The sequence below is a fragment of the Leptosomus discolor genome, chromosome 11 (assembly GCF_034619465.1).
Source record: "Leptosomus discolor isolate bLepDis1 chromosome 11, bLepDis1.hap2, whole genome shotgun sequence".
Lineage (NCBI taxonomy): Eukaryota > Metazoa > Chordata > Aves > Leptosomiformes > Leptosomidae > Leptosomus > Leptosomus discolor.
The window spans coordinates 4231464-4255494 of NC_141401.1; the positions used below are offsets into that span (position 1 = coordinate 4231464).

The 24031-nt window shown below is 42.2% G+C and overlaps 1 protein-coding gene across 2 annotated transcripts in view; it reads left to right on the top strand.

Moving 5' to 3' along the window:
* ADAMTS17 (ADAM metallopeptidase with thrombospondin type 1 motif 17) overlaps positions 1 to 24031 on the top strand; it is a 188806-nt gene that overhangs the window by 48109 nt on the left and 116666 nt on the right. The window lies entirely within an intron of this gene.

The following is a 24031-nucleotide window of genomic DNA, read 5'->3' on the forward strand; positions in this document are numbered from 1 at the left end:
ATTGAGAATGCCCCTTTCGTTCAATATTTCCACGGCTGGTGCCAAATAAGCAGCTTTACGGTTAGTTAGGAATGATCCTGCATATTTCAAGGCAAAGCTTGGCCTCGATTCCTCAGTGTACATGTTACCCCAGATCCAAGCTGAAGCTTCCCTGTATTCAGCTAATAATAAAAGTGGGGGCAGTGTGGAATTGGGAAATGGAAAATGAGAATGTGTCTTAAATATCCTTAAATTGCCCTGGTTAAAAATGTCTTTACCTCTGCTGCAGTCACATGTGCTTTTCTGTGGCTTGATGTTGGGGAAAAGAAAGCAGAGTATAGTATATATACTGCAGACAGGCAGGTTCAGTTGAAGGAATAGCTGCCTGGAGAAAACCAAGCATCAGAGCGGAGGTGATTGAGAAACAGAGTTTTCCATACTGTTTCCACAAATGAATCAATGTTTTGTGAAAAACATTCCCATCTCCTGGCTGGCTTTAATTAAAGGGCTCAAAGATAACTTACTGAGAGTCCTGAAGTTTATAAATCCTTCCAAAATTTGTATCTTTTTTTTCTCAAGTCTTCCAAAGACTGGTATGTGCGTGAATGGGGAATTCGGGCTTTGGTTTTGCCCCTGCACTGCTGGGTGACTGCACAGATGACATCCTTCTGCTGTACCAGTGTCTTCATATCTTAGTCCTTCCCTTCTTTCCGCAGTATGTAGAGAGCTATGGGGGAAAGTGCTGCCACAGAGAGCTGCAGATTATTGTGCTATTAGGCAATTTCCCTCCCTTTGTAGCTACACCCTGCTTTCTTCTTATGAGTTTATCATAGTAAAGTGTTTTAAAATATGCCCAGGTTTTGCAAGAGAGACGTTTGGTCTATGTCTCCAAGTAAATTTCATCCTTTTTTTATTCCATGTAAAACATCTGAATAAAGGACTGCACATTTTTACCTTTTCCTTGGCCGTTTGCTTGCGCAGTTGGGTGGCCTCCTGTCCGCAGCAAGTAAAAGTTCTGGTCGGTCCTGCCTGTAGTGTGGACTGTTCATTTAAATCTCCCTCCCTATGTAATACTGGTTCCAGTCCCCTAACAGTGTCACAACAGAGAATTAATCCCCAAGGAAAGGGAAAAGACTAGCTGGTTTGCTGAGAGTGGAAAAGAAAAGGAATTCTCACATTAAAAACATTTTCCGTAGTGGTTCGTGTTGAATGTTTCTGTATATTCCAGGGCGGGTTTTTATTTGATGCCAGAATAAATAGAAATACCTGCTGCTTAAAACAATTCATTAGAGAAGCCGTGCCTGGCTTTAGCAGAAGCCTTGCTGGGACTGTCCTTCAGACCAAAATCAAGCACACTTTAATGCATTAAAATGAACACACTGCAGGTTAAAATGTCCCTTAAAGAAACACTGTCAAGTTGTTTTGGTGTTTGTGAAAGAAAGGGACCTCGCAGCACTGCAAATTTTTATGTCACTTGGGGCTGGGTAGGGCAATGGAGAGCCAGGCTGCTGGCTTTACGAAGCCACGATGCAGTGAGGGGAAGACTTTTTCCCTTGCCTTTTGGTTGCTAGGGAATAAATGCTGGGCTGCACAACGCAGACAGTGTGGAACTGTGCTATTGGGTATATGCATCACTACCATCTCTCAGGCCCCACCCTACCCACAACGGCCTTCCAATTTCTTTTCACCAGCTAGCAATCTCTCCTCTTCCAAATTCCCACTCAAAATTTGCGTGCCAAGTGAGTGTAGTATAAGATTGCATAGATTTTGATAGGAGCACTGGGATGAGCACAAGCACTCAAGTAATCAGGAATTCCTGCTGCTGTAACCCTTGCTCTTCCTCACTTCAGTGTCCTGTGTGCGCTTTTCTTTCTTGTTTCAGGGACATGGCTTCAGCCAGGCTGCTTCACATGGGCAGAGCTTTTTGCAGGCTCACAGCTAAACACCAGAGGAAAATCGTGCTTGCACTGGACTCAGTGAGAGTTTTGTTAGTGATTTCAGTGGGGTCAGGAGCCTGGTCCTATTTTGTATGTTGTCTGAGACATGCAACCCTCCTTTGGGCCCCTGTCAAAAAACCTGGCTGAGGTTTTTTCTAGAGACACTAGTTGGTTTGGGGTACCTGAGACATCTTAAGAAAGCCCATTATCCTGAGGATGGTCCTTTGTACTTCTGAAAAATCAGTTCATGTGTCTATTAAGCTGTCTATTTGAGCATTCGAAATCACTGAAATATACAAAAATCTTGGAAAGAAGCATTAGTCTGTGAGAGCCAGAAGGCAAAACCCAGTAGAAACCACAGCGAAGCTGACCAGTCTGCTTTTGGAAAGACAAGTAAAACAGAAAATACAAACAAAGGCCATCTATACACAGTCTATTCTCCACCATCCAGTCTATAAAAATAAAAAAGCTGGACAAGCCAGTTTTAACAAACTACATATTTATTGTTAAATACATCAACTTTCTCATTGCTTTATATGAAACCTTAACATGTGCAATGTAGCTGGTTGAGTGAAGTGCTGATATTATTTTACAGAGACTTATTTTCTGTTTTTATTGTTACGGAAAGTAGAGCATTTGAATTTAATTTGCCTTTGGGTTTGTTTTGCAGCTCAGTAGTCTTGTTTAGGTTTATCTTTATTCATTCCATATACTAAGGGCAGTGGTGGATTCTTGGTCTCCTTAGCTGAAAAATGACTGACTGGAATAGATGCAGTAGCCAAACACAAGATACTGTCCTTAGTTTGGAGCTTGTATGGTCCCATTGCAAGGTCTATTTGTAGAACGGAGGTGATTGATTAGTCTGTTCTTAAAATTTGTTAATCTGTGAGTGCTATTGCCTGAATTTCTAGTTATCTCAACTTTTTTCTTCATATTCTCTCTGTTATTTCATGTCTTGGGGGCAAGAATTAACTTGCATAATTAAAATAAATTAAAGCACTTAGTGGAGGGAGTGTTAGTGACAGATCTTCTGTACATTCATCATTGTTCCCTTCTCCATGTGTTTCCAGTCCCTAGCTCTGAAGTATCACAGACCCCTAGTTGCTCTCACGATTAACCCCCTTCCCTTGCCTTTTTGGCAAGGGTCTATTTCTCTTTGGGGGTAGTTCAGAGTTCTTAGAAGCTCTTGCTCAATTTTGTTCCTTCATCTTCTCTTTGTTCAGCTGCGCCTGGACACCAAGAGGCTGCTCTCCCTGGAGAGGCCTGGATGGTCTGTATTCCATCACGCTAACCGCATGGCTTGCCCACTGAGGTCATGGAATTTCCCTACGTTTACTACACTTTGTTCTTCCTAAACCTCCAGCAGTTCCTTATTAGTTCTCCTTCATACATCATTCTCCTTTTGTAGCCCCAAAATGTGTTTCAAGCACTTTTATTTTCCAATTATTGATCTGTCTGTCTGTCTTCTTAGTAAACGCCCATCCCACTAGATGAAACAATAGGCCTCGCAGTGGTGGTGTGTGTTTGAAGCTGGCTCGTTCTCAGTAATTGGGAACTAAACACTGTCAGTGGGGAGGGACAACACACATCCTGCTCTGTACCTGGCCTTTCATTCCCCCACCTTCAAACTGCTAATGGCAATTAATGCTCAGACATATTGAAGCTGGCTTGCTGAAATACGTACATAGTCTTTGTCGACAGTAAGGCAGCATGTCCAAAATCTTCTCATCAGCTTACCACCCTGCTTTGGTTTCTTAGCATATCTTCGCTGATCTTTAATCTTGCTTTTCTTGTTGCTCATTCAAACCCTCCAGTCAGGCTTTACGCCAGAGCTTTTGTCTTCCGTATTGTGGATCGCCCCAAAGTTTGTGCAGGATGTTTAAGCTTATCTTAGCTTGAAAACTGTACCTTCTCTTGTGGTTTTATTAATGGTTCGTGGTAATGAGTTTTGATAAATACAGGAGAACAGCTGTCTAAAATGCTGTGGAAAGGAACCACAGCATTCCTTTACCAGGCAACATATTTCTGAGTAAATATCCTTCAGGCCATCACATCTTGTCATTGTACAAGGCAGGTGCTGATTACAATTTGAATGAAAGGTATCTTCGGAGTTGTGTGTTATGGTACTTTCCCATCAGACATCTAGGAGTCCAAACCAAACCCTGTCCTAATGTCAAATTGGTGTGTAACTAAGTCCCTTTCTGTTGCCTTTAATAAAGGAGTGTCACGAGGGAAAATATTTGCCATGACTTTGTTGATATTTATTCTAATACTCTGACTTTATTCTTTCATTTCAGCTCCATGTCATAACTCACTTTATGCGCTAAATCATTGTGCAGTTTGACTGGTACAGGTGCAAACATGTACTGCATTCCACTCCAGGGCCATTTATGTCTGTGTGAAATTATATAGACATGTACATAAAGCACCTGGGAATTTCAGTCTCCTAGCTTAAAGGGCAGATACCCGCATAAGATGTTCCCTTCCCCATCTTTTTGCCCTTCACCCCTTTCTTACATCTGAGGCTTTGACTTGCAGTCGTTGCAGGGAAAAGGACTCATTATTACTGTTCTAACAGTTCCAAATTAATTGATGTGATGGTGTTCTTCAGAAGCAATTCAGTGGGTTTTTCTGCTAGCCTGGAGTAAAAAGCAATCAGAAACATAATTTTTTAATGTTTCTTTTTCTTTGTGTGACAGGCAGTTCTTATGTTTATGGTTCACCTGAATATACTATGCCAGAACTTCTGAATTACAGGTTTATCTCCTAGACAGTTTTCTGCCTTGATTATTTGCTAAATTTGCTAAAGAGATGATTTGTGGGACTCTGCCAAAGAACCAAGGCTTTGCTGATGGCTAAATACCATTTAATCATGATCTAAAGAAATCTCTGCTGTTTATCTCTGAAAGTGGTCATTGTGTTTGCAAACAGACAAGCTGAAGGCAGAAGCCTAATTGATGTCCAGCTCAGCACACACTGCCAAACAACTGTCAAGAAAAGCTCTGGAACTGCTTCTTGCTACTGTGTGTGTGAAGCTGAGAAGCCTTTGAGGCAGACATGAGCAGAACAATCTCATTATGTTAGATTTGTGGACAGACCATTTCTGTCTTTTGGGGTTTGTAGTACTTCTGCCGTTGTCTCTCGCCTCGACTATGTAAGTGGAGACTTGCAGATTGCAGATTTTACATGCTTTCTGCACTGTTTCACCAGCTTCACACCCCAGCTCCATCACTTCCCCTTGCTGAGGATTTGTTTCCCTGGGGGATTCTCGCAAGAATGAACATAAAACAAATAAAATCATCTCTTCTGCTTTCATAGCTCATCCTGCTTCCTCCTTTCTCTTTTATTATATAAGGCTGTGGAAAGAGAAATAATGTTTGTTTTCTGCAGTGTTAAACCTGTAGCACAGTGTGCTATGACTAACCCATTGCTTGGTATTGTTATCTGTGTTAGAAATGCCAACCCAAGATTCTGAGCAGCAGAAAGTGAGTTTTTCTGCTATGACACACTTCAGACCAGGTGGACAGGGAAGACACGGGAGTCATAAAAGCATTTTCCCTCCAAGAGCAGGGACCAGATTTTGCACATCCTAACTTCCAATCCAGTGTCTTACCCGTTAATTCACGGTGCCTCCCTGACAGACCTGTGCCATTAAACAATACATTGAGGGTTTTTTGCATTTTAATAGTAAAAAAGAATTTCTCAAAGGGAGAAGGAAATGAATTTGTAAATAGGGCTTTTCCTGAGTAAAATTCAAAGCTCTTTACCGAAGAGATCAGAACTGTTATCCCCGTTGTACTGAGCGAGGAAATGAAGCCTAGAGATGTGAAGGGACATGCCAAAGGACAGAGCTGGCTGGGGGCTAAGCCACAGCTCTTGAGCCTCAGTCCAGGCCCCTCAGCTGGAGGCAATGCTATCTCTTCTCAGGCCTTCCCAGGGGAAGATCAGCTTCTTTGGGCAGCAGCCAGTTCTTCAGGTCAGTAAAATAATGATTCAACCCTTCAGCAGACCAGAGGTTTGTGCTGCTTCTTTCCGCTGCCCGGGTCTTTATTTTCACCTCTGTTTACGCGTTCCAGCCTGGCCAGTTTGCTGCAGACCACAGCCACATATTGTTTAAGAAAGCCGACGCATTTATAATTGAGAAAACTCTGAGGTTTTTCATCTCCTCCTATCAGACATTTATGGCTTTTATCCAGTTGACTGCTTTACAGGGCCTTTATCCTTTGCTGGCTTGAAAACATTTCAGATAGTTTCTATTGTTTTATAGACCCTGTAGCTAAAAACCCAAGCTGTGTAAAAACATCTGTACATAGCTGTGCAATAGGCTACAGACATGTGGGGTAATAAGGCATGATTGCATTCATTGTAGCATTTGCTCCACTGGATAATCAAATAGAAGCATTCCAGTTGCACACCGGATATGTAAGAGTAAAGGAAGGAAATGAAGGACAGTTGCCTACTGTACTTCTACATTTCTTTTGTCTTGCAGCTGCCAAGACTAAATGCAGTTTTAAGAGCAAGTTTTAAATAACGTAGAGATGAGATTTTACTAGTGATAACCAAGAAAACAGCACTGCGAAGTGTATAAAACTTCCCGCTCCATCCCCAAGAAGGAAGCTTGACCTGTAGGGATTTTCATTTGGGGTTTTTTTGTTTTGTTTTGCTTTGTTTTTTCCAACTTTTTGGTTAACCATCTGGTAACATGACCTAGTATAATACCTAGCATATTTCACAGGGTGTCTGGTCCTGGAAGGATTTTGCTACACCAAGTGCACTCAATAGATTGAAAGTCAGTTTAAGTCCTTGGAATGCTGTTGGTTTTTATTTAACAATTCTCCCACTGCTTCAGCACAAGCTCCAAGCCTTTCAGTTGTGATTGTGCTACACATAATGCAAATAGGAGCTTGGCATGTAACAGGACTTTGCACTGCTGAAAGTCTTCCCTGTGTTTACCAGTACGCTGAAAGTGCAGTAGGAAGTGTGCTCCAGCAGTACAAGCTCTCTTCATGGCTGTAAATGTTAATGGCAGGTGCTGTGGGAGCGGTGATGACATTTTGAGCTGACCCAAGAATGCACAGACCATGATTTGCCATCACAGGTAGAAAGAAGCACTTCCACTTTGTTGACAAAATCAGTATTTTACAGGGACATCCCACTTTGTAGTTAGATTTGTGCTGTATTCACAGTTCAGCGAAATGGAGGGGCTAAAGATGACTGCTTCATGAGCTGTGGTCACAGCTGAATTTAAACATCTAAAAATACAGTCTTATTTTTAGAGGTTCTGTCCCACATGAGTAATGCAGCAAACTATAAATGATATAATTGTATTTAATAGTTTCCTGACTCCAAGCTGATCAGCTGTGACTGTTTTGTGCTATAGTTGTAAATTAAAAAGTGAGTTGATTTCACCTGCTTGGAGTTGTCAACTAGGCCGTTAGAAGTAGTATAAATGCTTTGTTGTCCATTGTGGAAGTGAATTTAAACTTTAAATGCAAATTTATCTGGATACCCTACACCTAAAAAATCATGCCATGTAAATAAAAGTCCAAGATATTTCAGCATGCTTTCATTTTAATCCTTTGTATTTGACCGTTGGACAAGGATTCTGTATGTCAACACTGTGAATCCTGCAGTTTATTAAATGGTAGGTCATAAAAAGTGAGTGATCAAGGAGCTAAAAGTCCTTCAGTACTTGTTGCTCGCAGAAGGGGAAAAGACAGTTAGAGAATCCCCTAGGAAGTTGAGAAAAAGGATGAAGCATTTGCAGAAGACTGAGAAGATTTGCCACATAATTTTGCATTAACATGTACGATTGTGAACCCAGCAGTCTAATTATGGTCAGGCAGAGCCTTAATGCAAACAATTTGGGAGAATATAGGATACATTTTCATTACAGGGATGGCAAATGTCAGGGCCCTGAGTGCTTCCCCAGCCCTCCTGGGAATTTGACTGCCTGGGCCAACTTGAGTAGCGGTTCAGGTGTCTAGCTTTGAGGAAAGTGCTTCAAGAAAGCTCTCTAAGAACCTCTCTGCTCGCCTTGCTTGGGTGCAGTGGGACTGCCCCTTTGTCAGCAAGGCCACTGCCTCTACCTGCCTTATCATGCTTGACTCCAGCTCCCCTTCCATTTGGGAGAAGCGCCTGCATTAGCTGCTCCCTGACAGCAAACTCGAGAGGGACGATGCAGAAAACAGGCAGTAATCATGTCTGCCATCCCAGCCCGTTCTCTTACTCCACAGGAGACTGTGTCCAAAGATAAGATGGTAACTTCGTAATTTGCCCAGAATTGATGTCCTTGCGAAAATTTTGGTCATCTTTTGGTCTGACTTGAGAACATCTGGCATGGAGCTAAGGATTGGCCTGCTGGATCAGCAAGTTCACCTTTCACTGTTTTATATCCAGAAATCCAGAACAATTCTTTTAACCTAATTTCTTGGAAAAGTTTAAATGGGTAGAGGTGAGAAAACTGGCCTAACAAATAAAAAAGAGCTAAAAGAAAGCCAGCATGGTTTCTAGGAAAGGAGGCAAGATCATGGCTCAGTGACTTGTTGGAATTCTTGAAGACTCTTCCCACCAGAATAGACAAGGAGAAGGGGCAGATGCAACAGGCTTCACATTCCTAGCTTTTCCTAAAAACTTGTGATTGAGTTTCATTGCAGTAGTTAGTGTCTGGTGTTTGTGGTCATAGAACATGAGAAATGATTGGTCTCAGTGGCCTAAAGGGTAAGTAGGAAAAAGTACTGATAAAAGGTCCATTTATATTTCTGCCAACTCAGAATTTTTAGTCAGATGCTGCAGGGAACAAGGTTACCTCTGGGCTTGTGTCTTCTGAGAAATGGATAGGCTGTTGAGGTAAAAAAAAAAAAAAGATTGTGCATTTTTGCACATCCTAGGGAGGGAGGAGGCACTCAGAACCCACAGCGCTGGTATACAGTGAAAAATTTTGATTTTTGTAGGATCTTTTGGCTTTTCAGCTGCCTTGCAGGTTGCACAGGTTTCTAGATAGGAAATGACGCCCATCTGTATTAACCCTGAGTGACTACAATGTGGCACTTGTCATCAGTGGCTCTGATAGGCTTAACTTTCAGTCTTCTGTTTCCTCTGAGCAGTTATTTATTTTGAAGAGTGTGACTTATAACGACTCTCTGGGTTGGGATACAGACTAGAGAGAAATTGGTCCTCTTTCTTAGTCTGTTTTTGCTTCCTGGTTAGATAAATGCAAAAATAGTGACTATTTCTGTGCATGTGTTTGCATTTCTGTGTCCATTTATGTGAACGTAAAATTACTGTCTCAATGCCTGGCAGAGTACTTTGAGTTCTACATACCTGAATTTGACCAGATCTTCCTTGCAGAAAATCCTGGGGTTTCCTTATCTGGTTCTTGCTGGTTTAGATAGGAAGGTGACTGTAGGAGAAGGTGAAATTTTATCCTAATTCTCACTGAGGTGTGTATTTATATAAGTATTTGTATATATAAACTATCCTTTGAACCCCTGGAATTTTATTTGCTCACAGGGGTTCTGCTTTATACACTTTAAATTTCACGTTCAGAATCCTATAATCTGCAAGGCATTTGTCTGAATGAGTTTGACAAGTCTTTTTACCTTTTAAATTAGCTGATAGAAATATGTTGAATTTACTAAAATTAAAAAGAAGAAAAATCCTAGACCCAACCCATCAAATATCTTTCTCCTTCTGTACTCTTTCAGCATGATTTGTAGTACGCTAAGGATTTCTGTGTTTGCTTAGCTTGGAATTAGCCTTGTATTCCTACTTTAGTTAGCGGTCATGAGCAGTCAGCAGGTTGAAGATATTTGTTGGTTTAGTGTAGTTGTGTCATACATTTTTGTGTAGCCATTTTGCCTGATCTGTTTGCACTAAGGCTCTGCCTGACCATAATTAGATTGCTGGGTACACATTAATGCTCTGCTGAGGATCTACTTGTTAGTTTTAATAATGTCATCCATCAAGCTCTAGCATGTACAGCAATATTTGCGCTGTAGTAGACAAACAGAGTAAACACTGCAGTTATTTATAAGAAAACTGGCCAGTAAGTTAGGAAACTCTGTGTGGATGTTTCTATTTATTGGAAGGTTACACTGATGCTCTAAAATGAGTCCATCAGTCTAAGCAGACTTTGTTGTTCTTGAAATGAGAGAGAAGTAAAGTTTAGATTTCTGTTTAGAATTTATATTTTATATCTCCGTTTAAGAAACCTGTAGAGTCCTGTTTCCTATCTTCTATGCCCTAGTTTGTCTGCTTTTCTAGAGATGTCTGAAAGAAAGCACTATCTCCACCTTGGTCTTGTCTGGGTCCAAGTATGGTCCTGACCCTGTGTCTTGACTCCTGATCAGTTCTGGGGAAGTACTGGTGCTCCTTCTAATCCCTTTGATGACCTCTTACAAGTGTCTGTTGACTTGAGCTTCAGAAAATCACTGGAGTTGCTCTGTCCTTCCAGATGGTTTTCCCTGTGGTTCTTGCCTGACCTTCTGTATCTGGACACATACTCCGGCAGAATCTGAAATAGAGATGCTTTCCCGAACCTGGGCCTCAAACCCTGCAACACAGAAATACTGATGAGGACTGTGGAAGTCCTAAGCTTTGCAGTTTTCAGAGGTGTCAGTTGCCTCATGAGAGTCTGATAACTTAATTATGTTTCAGTTTTGTCTCTCTTCCTCCCTGTGTCTCACTTCCTTCTTCCATAATGTTCCCTGATTTGCCCCAGATTTCTTCCTATGTATTTATCTGTCTCACTTGGATCTTCCCATTTCCCTTCTTCCTCTGTGGAGCAAAGTGAGGAGAAGAGGTTCTCGGCACAGCCCTCTTGCATGTTTGCATTCTCTGCGAAGCCCCTCTTAACCTGTGCAATGGGGAAGGGTGCAATGCTCTCAGTGCTCTTGCCTCAGAGCAAAGTTCCTGGATTCTGAAAACATTTGGTCCTTTCCATGTTGGGCCTCAACGTTTGACAGCTGCAGTTCGTGTTGCAGTGCAGAGGTGTGTTCGCTTTGATGGTTAGGTCCGTAGGAAGTTCTTGGTGAATGACAGATTTAAGAGCGACAACTTTTGACTTAGTATCTCAGAACAATCCCCCTCTTTTCTGTTTTTATCTGTGTCACTTGTTGCATTTTCAAACATGGGAAAACTGGTCTAAGCTTGTTCAATGAACTGGTATGTTTCCAGAGATGTAGAATACCCCCTCACGCACCAGTGTCAGTGAGCTACAACATGGTCTAAACACTGAAACAAATAAAGCTTTTTGGCTTTACACTGAAGTAAAAAAGACAAAGACGAGCCTTCTGGGGGTGGGAACTAAGTAAAAGAAGCCAGGAAATGGCTTAATGTGGTTTCTCCAAAGCCAGTGGTAAGACTCCTGTTGATTTCAGTAAGATTTTGATCAAGCCCGTGGTGATTACGATAGCTGGTACAATTGGATCGGATGTAATACATATTCAGTTTGTTTTCTCTGAATGCCATGAAGCTGTTTAGGCTATCATTAATCAGGTGGCTTAGTTGAGAAATGCAGCTCATTACGTGGCAGCTGACAGGAGGCCACTGGCACTGGGCAGCAAAGCAGGCTTGTACCAATATATCCTCTCTGCGTAGCTGGAAAGTACAGCTGTTACTGCTGCAGATTCTCTCCGCCAGCTCCTTTCTGAGTGGGGCTTGACAGCTGAGAACCCCCCTACAAACCGTGGTGCAGACTCAGCATGTGGTTTTCAATCAGGGACACACAGATTTAATTCAGAACTGGAAGTGTCGCCCAGACAGCATACAAGTATGTAGGACCTTCTGCGCTTCCCAGGGGCGTTTTATTTAGAAGCACGTGAGGCTAGAAGAGGCAGTTCTCCCCTTGTTGGTCCTGATACTTTAGCACAAAGACCTGGGGTAACAACATGAACCCACGTGCATGAAAATGTCCCACTGGCTTCTGCAGGATACTGTGACAGTAAGTTTCTTTAGTGCTGCCTGCAGGTGCAGTCCCGCTGTGAGCCTCACGTGCTGTCATTTCTGAATTCAGACTATAAAGGCCTCAGGACTGGGACTGTGCCTTGACTTGTGTCTGTGAGGCACCAGGGACTCTTCTGGCTGTTGTCAATCATCGCATGGAGCTCAGCAGTGTTCATCCAAATTTGTGTTTTCTTTCACAGGAGCTCGAGTTTGAACATGAGAGATATCTTTTTATTAAGTGTGAGAAAATCTCATGCTGGTCTTTTTCTTAGTGAAAATTTCTCTCTAGCTTGTGTTACTTTAAAGGTGACATTTTATTTTTGAGTAATTTAGAGAAAGAGGTACTAAAGAAAGTAGATTCAGGACATATTAGAAATATCTCCAGCTACATTACCTCTGAAATTAGCCATTACTTTTCTGCTGTCAGGCTGGTGCTGTGATGTGTTTATGTCTGCGTAAAGTGCAGTGCAGGTCCTTCCCTTCCTGTGGGTGGAAGTCGGAACGGACAGCTCTGAGAACCCAGAGGAGGGCATTTTAGGTTAATAGTCATTTTAACCTGTTTTGGTGGATGTGTGGATGCAATGTGTGTGCTTTGTGCTTAGGTCTCTCTAGCCCAATGACAGTCTTTCCCTAATAGATTTTTAACCCGTTGGCCAATTTGAGTCCACCTTGAGGATATGGATCTCAGAAATATTAGGCTTTTGGAAGTTTTCTGAAAACTAGGAAACTGAGTAGTGAGAAAGTCCTCTCCCTTTGATGCTGCCACTGAGGGAAAGATTGCATCACCTCCATTTACATCAGAAACCCCAGGTAGCAGTGCAAATGTGTAGGAAATCAAGCCATTAATTTTGCAGTAATTTTAAGGATTTTTTTTGTGGTCACCTCCCCTTCTGCCATACTATCATGCTCTGCCAGAACAAATGTGCTGACTGTGGCACTGCCTGAGGAGAGAAGCAGAGCCATGGCACGGCCTTACCCTCCTCTTCCTGCCCGCCGATGTGGAAGGGTCATTTTCACTCCCTGCTCCTGGCAGCAGAGGTTGTAGCCAGTGCTGAGGTATTAGGGACCGGCTTCATTCTCTTGCATGATACAAACTTTTCAACCCAAGTTCTGACTTCAACAAAGTAGCTCAATGCTATTGACATTATCAGGCACAAACCCCAGGTTTGTCAGTTTTCTCAAGTCAGGCAGGCTGTGAGGTTAAATCCGCATTCGGCAAAGAATTAACACAGAAGGGCTGAACCAAGGACTGCTAAATAAGTTTATCAGCGCGTGTGTTGGCTGGCAGCTTGACAAAGTGAAGCCAGGAGCTAAGACAGCCCTGCAAGTCAGGATGTAGGAGCTGTAATTGAGAAGTATCACAGAAGCAATTTGGAAAAGCATCTGTTCAAAGTTTGATTACTGTGAATCATCCCATTCTGCTGGCCTGCTCTGCTAGTCGCCTGAGCTGCTCTTATTTTGCCAAGAGAACAGCTTGACACGCATACAGCGCCTAGAAGTAAAATACACTTGAAATGCTAACGTGCTTCAAAAATATAGATTCATTCACTTTGTGAGAGCTACAATTGCTTAGTCATTCTTTAAGAACACAGAAAGAATTGAATTGAGAGCCGTGGAAGAATGCCTTTCAGCAGCAGCACAGGTGTTCAGCCATCTCCAAACCTGTCCCGTTCAGCAGACTGCCCCGAAACTCTCCAGACACCGAAACATTGTTTGTTTAATGATTGCAGGACTGATCCTTGCTCACAAACCCACCCCTGACCAACATCCCGGCAGGCTGAGGTAGGCATGTCTCAGTAAAGCTCTTGGAACTGTTAAAAGAATCTTTTAATTTATTTAAATAGCTTCATGACTTTCTTAGTGTTTGCAATTACGAGGAAGAAAAGCTGGAACTGAATGCTGGACCCTGGCTGTTAGCTCTTAAAGCAGATGCTGTTTGGTGTAGTGACTCCAAATATTTTTTCTGATTTATTGCCAAATCTGACCTTGTCTCTTCATTCTGGAAGGAAGATACTGAGGAATTTGAAGGTTCCAGGATCCCTGCTGCTGAATTCCATGTTCCTCTTTGTTTAGCAGGCTCATTAAAAGCTCTGATTTGATCTTTTTCTTCATTTCCCTTCATTCTCTCTGAACTCAGGCCCTCTGTTGAAGCAGATGGCTCAGATGAGTTGTGGGGACAAACTGACAAATTCGAAACTGGAAATCGCAGAACTCGTCTGAAAAAGCAAGATGAAAATAGCTTCAGAGCTGTTTTTGGAACCCTGCACAGTTTGCAAAGCTGCAGCTGTTGCAGGCAATGCCAGGGTTGTTTCTTCCATTTCTTGGAAGATTATGACCTTCAGATGGGAACTCATCCTGAGAATAGGATGGGTGTTAGCAGACTAACATAGGCATGTGGCAGAGTGGTGAGCATGGGACATGGTAGCCCTCGAGCACTTTCTGATGGCAGAGTTGTTGGTGGGTTTTTTTTCTTTTGGTGAATTAGTTATTTCCTGAAAGTTGCAGCTTAGGGGACACTGAAGCAATTCCTGAGTTCAGGCCTATTCCACCAAAGAGGACAGGTCAAAATAAAAATACTGAAATGTTGAAAAAATTTTCCCATTTAATAACATCTGAGAAATTGAAGGGTGACATTCATGCAGGTTGTTGAGAGAAGGAACAGGTGGAGCTCTCTCCTCTTGCCAAGCCATCCAGCAGGTGACAGAGGTGGATTCATTTCTACCCTGGGTCTCTCTGCTTCAGCCATTGAAGTGAAAGGCAGTTATTCACACAGCTCCACAAATCCCGAATCCAGTACTGAGTCCTCCTGTTGCCTTGGCAGGTTGCCTGTCCTTTACATATTATCATGTGTGTGAGAAAGGGGGATCCTGCTTAATCCTACAACAGTTTGTAGAAAGGACCAGCAGGTTCATCTCTACAGTACAGTCTACATCCACTTAACAAAATGAGGCCAACAGAAGACATTCAAATCCAAACACCTTTGAGCCCCAGGCAGAGGTGACATTGAAGGGCTAGAATCCAAATCCTGATTTACAGTTCGGTTTCATAGTTGTTGGTGATGTTTTCTTTGAGTTCACAGTCACATGTTCCTGTAGCCTTTCAAAAGCATCAGGTCTCTCTCAATTTCTGCTGGATCTGTCCCCTATGCCTTTTTTTTCAATAGCTGGTATCCCACTGATTTCTGTTGTCTGTTTCTGTACCAGTTCTAAAACAGCTGTCCTTTCCTTACGCTAAGTGCCTTTTTTTTTGCACAGGCCTCCCTGCCTGAATATTTCTACGTCCTCATCAGGCCTTGTTGCAGTCCAGCTCCTACCTTTCCTCAAGTGAACACATGATGCCAGAGACATATGACCCAGGGCTGTAGATCCATTTTTCTTCAGCATTAAGTACACACAGAAGTTCTCAGAGAGCTGGTCTTCCCTTCTGATCTTATCTCCTGCCCTCCTTGACCCCTGCCTCCCACAGATGTGACTCCCTGCTGCTTATGAGATCAAAGTCATGTTTCTTAAAGACTTCTGGAAAACCCATATTATCTCCATTTGCTACATTTCTGTCCCTATCTCTTCTCATTCCCTAATCTCTTCCCATTTGTTTTTCTCCCTTGTTCACTAAATTTGAATTATGCCAGGCTTCTGTATACTTCCCAGCACTCTGTGTTAACTCATCCAGTCCATCAGTCCCTCCCCAATTGGAGTCCTTCTCTTGGATCCACCTAGATAGCTCTTCCCCTGCCTTTCATCTTAGTAGGAGTGCAGCTGTTCTAATATATCTTACTCTGAGTAACTAAGCCCGTGTATTTCCATGTGAGCATGGAGACTTTCAGCGCTGCGTAATGATGCCTGTGAACAGAAGGTGAATTAGCTGCCAGGGTTTGGGAATCTACATTCAGGAATGGCGGTTTGATTTGGACTAAATATCTAAACCTTCATATTTATCTAGAGCAACAAGAATGCAGAAAGGAACTGTGGTTTTGCCTGTTTGAGATCTGCGTTCAGCAGCAGCCGGGGCTCCTGTCACTGGGGAGTGTGAGGGAGAAGCTCTCTGGAATGTGGCTGTTAGCATATCAAAGTAGAGTAAACATGTAGATGATACCCTGCTTCCTCTGCTCCAGTTAATTAAGCCACTCTTCATGTCACATTAGATGGAGAGGATTTATTAATGTGCTGTCATCTAGGGAAGCAGTGGTTTACTGAAAGGGAGGAGCCATGTTAATGGCATAGAGGATGTCATGCTGAACAAAGAGGAGATGTCAAATAAACAGGGTGTTTCTTTTTATCTCCTTTGCTGAGGTCTTAGATCCCAGTGCTTTATTGTAAAAGCCTAGAAAATTAGGGCTAGAAAGAACTTCACGTGGTCTTTTAATGCATTCCCTTGCTCCAAGGCAAGATCAGTGATACCTGTGTCACTCCTGATGGGTATCTGCTAACCAGTGCACGCTTTTCCAGCTTTCTTTGAATTGCTGCGAATGCTGTACCTCTCCTCAGGTATGGTCAGTGTGATGAATATTTATGCTTGTGATCACAAATCCTTGTTGAATGGCATTGGAAAGGAATGTGGTTTTGAAAGATGCCCATGCCAAACCTCTGAGGGATTCTGAAGGTTGTCTGCTCTTTGCTGGCATAATGCAGTGTTAACAGTCTGTCTGACGTGTTTTTGTAGGCCTTAGTTAAAGCCTCTTCTAGGCCAAAAAGGTGTTAGAACATCTGTCAGCTTTCTTCATCTCAATGCATTTGGTATCTGAAGCTACAGTTTACTAGCTTGAGTGAGGATAATTATTCCTCAAGTCATGAGAGATCTCGATCTCTAGGGCTTTTCAACTGTCTGGACAGCCCCTTGTACACCAGGAGAGGCTCTGCTTAAATCAGTGAATTAGCACAGTGTAAATTCAGTGCAAGTGGCATTAGAAGGAGGCTCTTGGCATCTTGGGGAATGTCTGTGTGTGGGCAAGTTAGTAAAGGAGTAGATAAATGATTCATCCATTAAACTTAGAAAACCACAGGAGGGTTCCCAGGAAACATAAAAGCCCCACAGAAAGGCTGAAAGCTAAAGCTGAGAGTTGGCCATACCGGGAAAGGGATTCCACATGTTCCATTAATTGCCGTCCTGCAGGGTAATTAAACAAAGAGAAAAAGACGACAGCAAAAGAGCTCCTTTAAGCTCTAATGATTTGCAGAATCTTGCCGTCTTCACAGGTTTACAGACCAGAACAGGTCTAGCCTCACAAAGGCCTTTTTTATCAGAAAAGTGTAGAGTAGGGCAACTTGCATAGACAAACTCCAGTTAGATGTCAGGTAATCTGTTTGAAAACAGGGGCAGCACATCCCTGTTATGTGGCTGAAAGAGTCAGCTTAGAAGTTCTGGTGAGCTTCAGTGGTGCCATGGCTAAGATTTGGGTGCTGTCTGCATGAATCGCAGTCATTTCACGAAGGCTGAGGTCCATAGTTGAATCTGGCTCTCACAATTAGAGTCCTGGTCTTGTGAAATGTTATCCAGGGCCAGTCGCTAGACCCTTGGATGCCATAGCAATATTTCAGTACCAAAGTATCTTTAAGTATTCCTAGTAGTCAGAAAAGTATCCCCTATAAAAGGTATTGTGTATTTCATTCATATGTGCTATTAGGACCTTGTTCTGAGGAGTATTCCATTATCAGCTCTAGAAACATCACAGCTAGTATTGTGAATATCAGGGAGAGATTTTATTTGTTAGTCTTTCAGGGTGTGTGTAATGAAAATCAAGAGATTCAGAAAGTAACTACACTTTGTGTTTCAGCTATTTATTTTTCTTGCTGGGCTTTTGGGATTCTGACAGCAGTTGTGTATACTGGAAGTGACAGTGTTTTCAGAGTTATAAGGAAGAAGAGATTTTATTGGGCACTAAAGGACAACAGTCGGTCCCATAGGGGAGGTGTCCAACCACAAAGTACACCGAGTTCTGGGCAAGCATGCTGCATCTCTGCAGGTCATGCTGGTTTGGAGGCAAGGAAGAGAGTTTTATAGAGGTCTTATTGAAATTTGGAATACGGTATATTCTCCGAAGCAAGAAGAGGATTCTGTGATGATGGGCACGTTTGCAACAAGTTGGCTGGGTGCAGAAAGTCAGGGTCTGATGTGCATTCTCAGAAGCAGAAGTGGCTTCTTGTGTGAACTTACCAGTTATTTGACTGTTGTGTCTCAGCTCGCTTTTCTGTAAAGTTGGTGTGGTACCTGCCCGTTTCTCGGTGAGGCAGGGAGGAAGATATATGGTGACTGGGATACCAGTTTGAAAACCTTGTATGAAAACAAACGTGTGCCGTAGAGTCAGAGGAGTAAACCTCCCATGCCCTTAGCTAGAGGTTTCTTGGGATCCCCAGGAATCCAGATCATTTTCTGCCTGCAGAAATGGCCTGGCTTACCAATGCTGAAAAAAGTAGTGCGGAAAACTACTTCTACTACTTTCCTCCACCAACTAAAAGTAGGGGAGTTATATACACAATATTCCTGCCTCGATGGTATTCTCGCTTAAATTCTGCGGAATTACAAACTCCTGTTGAGATCTTTTACTTTGACTGTTCCCTTGCTATCTGTGTGCCTACCCGATCCTGTGTAGAGGGTTGTATTTGGACCAGTCCCATGTTGCCTTGTTTCCTCGATATGGTTCAACCACCTCCAGCCCTGGAGGGAATTTAAGCCCTCAGCAGGGAGTGGATGTTCTTCTGCTCAACAAGGTCAAGGGAATTGTGAACGGATTGTGAGTCTTCTCTGGACTCACTTTTGTCTCTAGTATGGCACCAAGAGAACGAGGCAGACAGTGGATTGTATTCTCTGTCCTTTGCTTAAGTACTAACAGAGGAAATGTGGTGTTCCTCTTGTCAGTGTAGATTCTTTTCTTAGGCACATAGAGATTGAGATTATTTCATATTTCACATTCCCTTCGAGGGTAAAGGCATACTTGTGGGGAGGCCTATTTGAAACAGGCTATGGCTGACTTCTTGCAGTGCCTGGGGGCCTCTTCCATCAGATGGTCCATGGCATCAGAAGCTATTCCTATATAAATACTTGGGTTCAAAATATTGTGACTTCTTCTGGGTACAGCATTTGGCATGATTATTAACTTTTTTTTGTACCTGACTGCAGCTGTCTCTCATGCATTGGGTGGTTGTACTATAATTCCTGTACTTGTGATTCATAAAGAGTGTATTGTTTCCAGCGTGGCTTTCATTAAATACAGTGACAATGAAAATTATTACTAAGGAAAACACTTTCCGTACGTGAATATTAAACTCTAATGGAAACCATGTTGTTACTGCAAAATTAACAGAAATTGGCATCTAGATGACTATCCAGTACTATGCCAAATTAATTCGTGCCACTAAAATTGCACGTCTGTCTTTGAATTAGCACATTCTCGTGAAATGAAGGAACAGCTTAGCCTGTTAGCTTCTTCTGAATGATTCCTGTAAACCAAACTTGGAACTGGAGGCTCAGCAGGACAGTGGTGGTAACAGGCTTAGTCCCTCTGTGTTGTACATGCTGGTGAGGGTCCTTCCATGGATACTTCTCTTTGTCACCTGGGTACTGCTGACTTCTTGGGACTGCTGTTTATTCAGCTGTAGAACAGGGATTGTGTTATGACCTACCTTGGAGGCAGTTTATTGGGTACTTCTTCTTTAATGTTTTTTAAATTTTGGAACCTTTTATATGTACGTTTTATAGAAAGGAAAAGTGGTTTTCATTTTTTAGTATTGTAAGCGCTGGAAGATTCCCTTGGTGACTGACTTGATGTGTAAATACAGGCAGGGCAATCTCTGTCAAACATATCATTGCCATTGAACGGAAAGGCAGAGCATGAATCACTTCTGGGGTTTCCTGATTTTACTTATGTGGGATGTTAAGCGTGGCTACAGGGGTGTAATTGATGGCAATGCATGAGCTGCACAAATTGAAAATCGTGGGAGGATGAGAAAAACATCAGCTCAACACCAAACTAGTGATGGTGGGGAATGGGAGGTTTGCTCTGTGCATGTGGATATGCAGTGAGCTTCCATCTGTGCCAAGCAGACTTCAGGACTTCAAGTTTGGCTCCCTTCCCAACAGCAAATACATTGAGAAGAGGAAAGCTAGCCAAGTTTTAATCAAGTAGAAGTTCTGTATCCAGAGGTGGCTGGCAAAAGAAGAGATTAAAGTATTAGGAGTGCAATGAAAACAAGACATTAGAGAGTTGAAAGCTGGAGTACCTGGACAGACCACTTGCTGAGTGAATATTCCACAGTCGTCAGAACGAAGCCCCATGTGTTTCAAACAGGATGAAATGTGAACCCAAGCACCAGAACTTGTCTTCTTCCAGCTTTGGCTATCACTGTGGCAAGTATGTAATATCCTAATGCCTAGCTGAGCTGGTAGGATAAATGTAATCATTCCCCTTAGAGATATTGCTAGTAGAGGGCTCATTAGCTGGCAGAAAGGCCAACAGCTGCAAACTGTTTATATATGACAACTTTTTGGATAAATCTGAGTTTACACAGTTGCCTGTGTCCTAAGGTTTGCTGTGGAAGTGCAGATAGCTTTGTGTGTTCAAACCCAAGCACAGAAGTTATGGACTGTAATTATGCAATTTCTCATGAGAGAAAGGAAAAAACCCTCACACTTGATAATAGTAAAAATAGTAATTGGCTTTCCTTTCTCTCTACCGCTGATGCTCCTGCTTGACTTTTTTTGATATTAAAAATAGATTTGTTATAATTGCTGACAGTTAGTAGTGTATCTGGAAAGATAAGGACCTTTTTCCCCTGAAGAAAGCCATTGTCTGGGTATTTGCACGAGCACAGGAGAAGTGTGGGGTTTTTTTGAAACAAACAAACAAACAAACAAAACCCAGAAAACCCAGTTCAGCTTTTTTTCCTGATTTTCATTTTCACACACCTGTCTCCCAGACAGGGCCAGAAGCAAAATTACCAAATAAGAGAAGTTTCTCTTATATTATTCCCAGCCTGGCAGAACCACAGCATGCCAGGATTTTCTCAAACTTGTCTGAATTCATGAAGTTTCTATTCCAGTTCTGCGGACTTGAAAGGCTCAGATAAAAATCTGGAATTTTAAGAGGCAAAGAGCAGTTTCCATTCATCCCAATGAAGAAAATAAATCATATTAATGTAGCTACGAAGGCATTGTACTACTATCATTGTCAGTTCAAGGTGTATTTTTCTCTGCATATCAATTATGTGGATCATTGTATGGGGTGACAAAAAATTGCATTTATCTTAATGGTTCAGAAATAGTTACTAAAGAACTGTATTATGTTTGCAGATCAATAGCATCTATGCTATTTATGTTCTCACGAAAGAATTAATGGTGAAATGTGTTGGTCGAAAAGAAAGTTATAGTCTTAGGAAATAGTTTGATAGAAAAATATATATTTCAAAAACATTTTTGCGGCAAGCCTTTTCAGGCTTAAAATGTTGTAACAAATTGTTATAACTGGCTTGCTGTTCCAGAATGACTCTTATTAACAAGCAGTCAGCAGTTCATGAGCTGGACTTCTTACAGAGTTCGCTTCATGTACTGCAAAGTTTTCTGCTCTCTGCTCTTCAAGGAGTATGAGTTTCCCTGCCCAGTTCTCTTCTGTTCCTGTATTGTCTGATCCCTGGGCTCCACTGCAACAAAAATCTTTAATAATTGCAATAATAAATTAATTTTAGATGTCTACATTTTTTAATTGGCCATTGCAAATATTATAAAATGACCACACAGGATTCACATGAAGCATTGAAAATAACTAATAAAAATAAGATGACTAAGAGTCTGTAACTGAGCCACAGTCCCTTCTGTTTCAGCCACTGGTGGATGTACAAGTCCTTAATTGTTAGTTTTCCACCTCAGAATAATGAGGCTTTTCGCACAGAGCAGTGCTATTGCCAGTTGGTTTCAGTGGGGGTTAGAACCACTGAACAAAGACTTCAGAATTACCATTTGAGGTGATGGACTTGACATTTTAACTGATATTTAACCTCACTTAATATATTGCAGAACTCTAGACTATTTTGCTACCCCACATCTCCCAAACACGGAAATATTGCCCCCTTCCATCTCCAAGTGACAGCAAACCTTGACTCAGCCTCATTTTATGAAATTTATCAGAAGGAAATTAGCAAGAATCATTTCAAGCTAAACTAACTTGCCAATTGACCACTGAGCTTGAGATGCAAGGCTAGTTTGCTGCTTCTCAGTTAAAAATACTGGGCAAGCTAATGAGTGAAGGTGAACTCAACAGCCCTCACTAGTTTCCCTCTGTCGCAGCTGGGGATCAGGAGTACCAGCAGCCGATGGCCCATCACGGTTCTGTCTCCTGTGACAGCACAGTGTGCTCCAGTGGAGAGGCAGCTATGGAGTGGATTAGCGATTTGGCACAAAGCATCCTTCCTCCCAAGTACCCTGTTTGGTGTATGCGTGCTGGGAGATGGTTCAAGAACTCAAAAATGCACAAAGACACTAAGCTAAAGAAGCAGAGGGTTGGCTGAGTACCCTAATTAATCTCTAGCTTTTCTTCTCTAGCTTCTGTTACTCAAATTGAGTATTGTTGATTTTTGCTTCCTTTTAACCAAATCTGGCAGCTTCTCTTAATCTCAGACCTTCTGCTATTGGTTTTACAGTAAACTAACATTTTTCCCAAACAGTTTTTTCCTTCTGCCAAAAGTATTCCCAGAAATTGCTGATCCCAAGTAGGGCTGGAAGCAAAAGACTGTTATTGGTGAGGGTATTATTATTTGTAAGTCCCCATAAGGCTGCATGGTAACAGATATAAATCAGGAGAAATATCCACTTCTCTTTCAGAAATCAACCAGAAATGATTTGTGATCTTTAAAGGAAACAGAAAGCATGTTCATTGCCTAAAACACACTGCAGCTGAGATTCTGTTCTATGACCCATTCACTAGGCCATCAGGTGTGTGGGCTGAGGTTGCAATCCCTTTCTCATGTTACTTCCTGAGCAATTGCTTGACATCCTTAACGACTACTCTGCAAGTAAAAAGCAAGTCAGTTTAAGAAAAGTGCTGAAATCCAGCCTTCTATGGTCATTGATTTAAAAAGATTAAGTCTTGATTTCAGTTTCTGCATGTGGTATGAATCTGGCCTTCCACAGTCAGCACTTTTAAAGTAAGCGAGTGCTGGTGTCTGACATCTGCACTGCCTTCACTCTTTGCTGCTAGTGCTGAATTAAAATACTATTGCCCATCCCTTTGTTCCACCCAGGATCCCCCGGCAACAAGTAGCCCCATCCATATTGTTGTCAAAACTCATAAAACCAGAACTGGACTTCTTCCAGGACTAAAGATTTGCACCCTGATAAACACAGCCTTGTCAACTCTGACAGAAGAAAACCAAAAAAAGAGATCGTGTCTCCATTGCATGGTTGTGGTCTACTCATTAAAGGCAGCTAGCTCCCAGCTACCCCTCTGTCAGAACCATATTTCAGTGTGGAAATAGATTTCTTGTTTTCTGTTAAATATAAGCAAATATATCGGCTGTGAAAAAATTGAAAGGCATTTGTGGATGGTCTTTACAATTCCTCTTCTTCCAGCGTGGCAGAAGGACATGTGAAGTGGATGAACTGTGCATTTAGGTTGCTGCATGCTATCTGGAGATCTTGTTTCGTATGCACGCTTGAACCGTTTGTGTGGCTTTTGAGAGATGCTCATTCAGCAGTGGGGGACTTGTGTGAACAGAGACATCCTTAGGCTCTGCTTTAGCCTTTGTGCATAAATCCCAATGGCTTACATGTGGTTTCTAGGTGGCAGATGAAATAAAATCTCATCAACAAATTGTTCTGTGCATGGCCTGGGATGCCATCAAACATTTCCAAGTGCAATGGCACTTTCTGGAGGGGACAGCCTGGATGCAGGAAGGGCATATGAGGACTATTGTTTTTCCATAGAGCAAGTTTCATGCTGTAACTTCTGAATTCCTTTTTGACTTCAGCCTACAACTGTTTGTGGTGCCCACACAAACAGGTCTACAGGGTACTGTGCAGTTATCCGTGGGATCAAATCCTAAATTCCACGAAGTCATAGAAGACTTCTGCCACCTACATTGGCTTTGTGACTCACCATCAGGAGTTTGCCAGCTTTTCTGACTCTGCCACTCTTGCTTCCTTAAAGTATGAAAATAAGGGGAAATGTAAGATCTTTTCAGAGAGTC